Source organism: Temnothorax curvispinosus, unplaced genomic scaffold, assembly GCF_003070985.1.
Source record: "Temnothorax curvispinosus isolate PA1 unplaced genomic scaffold, ASM307098v1 QBEX01015843.1, whole genome shotgun sequence".
Lineage (NCBI taxonomy): Eukaryota > Metazoa > Arthropoda > Insecta > Hymenoptera > Formicidae > Temnothorax > Temnothorax curvispinosus.
In genome coordinates this window covers 1-1,100 of record NW_020225623.1, presented here as the reverse complement: position 1 = coordinate 1,100, position 1,100 = coordinate 1, and the positions used below count along the sequence as shown (strand labels likewise).

At 26.9% G+C, this 1,100-nt stretch overlaps 1 long non-coding RNA gene across 1 annotated transcript; it reads right to left on the bottom strand.

The window, feature by feature from the left end:
- Positions 1 to 245: 245 nt before the first annotated feature.
- LOC112466091 lies at positions 246 to 1,030 on the bottom strand. The gene is made up of 2 exons (XR_003042098.1): positions 830 to 1,030; positions 246 to 532 (listed from the first exon to the last, which is right to left on the bottom strand). It is a non-coding gene; the product is annotated as an uncharacterized LOC112466091 (long non-coding RNA).
- Positions 1,031 to 1,100: the final 70 nt, after the last annotated feature.

Sequence of the window (1,100 nt, the reverse complement as noted above, 5' to 3'; positions counted from 1 at the left end):
AAGACCACATTAACCTAATACTAACATTTTTATTATGTACATGGTGAAGGGATCGAAATAAAATATTAATTTTATACATTAACCTATGATTATACTTAATGAGCACGGTGGAGGACCTTAATTTCCTTAGAATAAGTACTTTGAAAATTAAATCGTAGCGATCAGTAGAATATAATCTTAATTCTATATTTTAACTTTAATATACATGCATAGAAAAGGGGAAAAAGTACGCTGACACACGCATATAATAGAAAATAGAAAAACACATATATTTAGTCAACCTTAAAATGCAAGTAACTCACATGCTTTACTAATTGTAAGATTACTATTATAACGTATTCATATTCACACTCGTAAAACAAGCCCATCCAGGATAATTTCGTACCTATTCCTTACCTGAAATAAAATGAAAGAAAATACATTAATATTCTTATTCATATATATATATATTCATAAGATTATAAAATAAGATTGAAATACTTATCCTTTATCCTTATTAATTCAGTCTCAGCTCACTATTACCTCTTCTCACCTATAACAATAACGAAATATATTAATTACTGCACTCTTATACGATAAAACCGTTATATATAATCAATAAATAATTATCCTTACAGAGCTAAGCAAAATGTCAACGACAAGCCTTATGCTAGAAGTAAAAAGACTACATAATCTTGCTTATCGCCTGGATTTAGACGAAGCTAAGGAAAGAATACGCGGCAAATACTTGAATATACTTAAACAAAAATAATAAAAAATAAAAAAAAGGGGAGAGACTAAAACTTATATGAATAAATGTAGTAACGATAGAAATATAGCATTAACTTACTTTTAATTTATCCTTATCATATCCGTCCAACGAAATCACGGTGACAGTATAGATAACCAGCTCTATAATAAAATAAGAATAACCTATATTAATAAATATCCTAATAAGTAACATAAGGAATGAACACTGAAAACAAATATGCGCGTCTATATATGTACGCAAGTACAAATATACATGTGTATATACCCAATAAAACAAATAAAAAAAAAAGAGAGAAGAAAAGAAAAAAAAAAAAACAATATTACTAATCAAATCTATAGAACTACTTAAG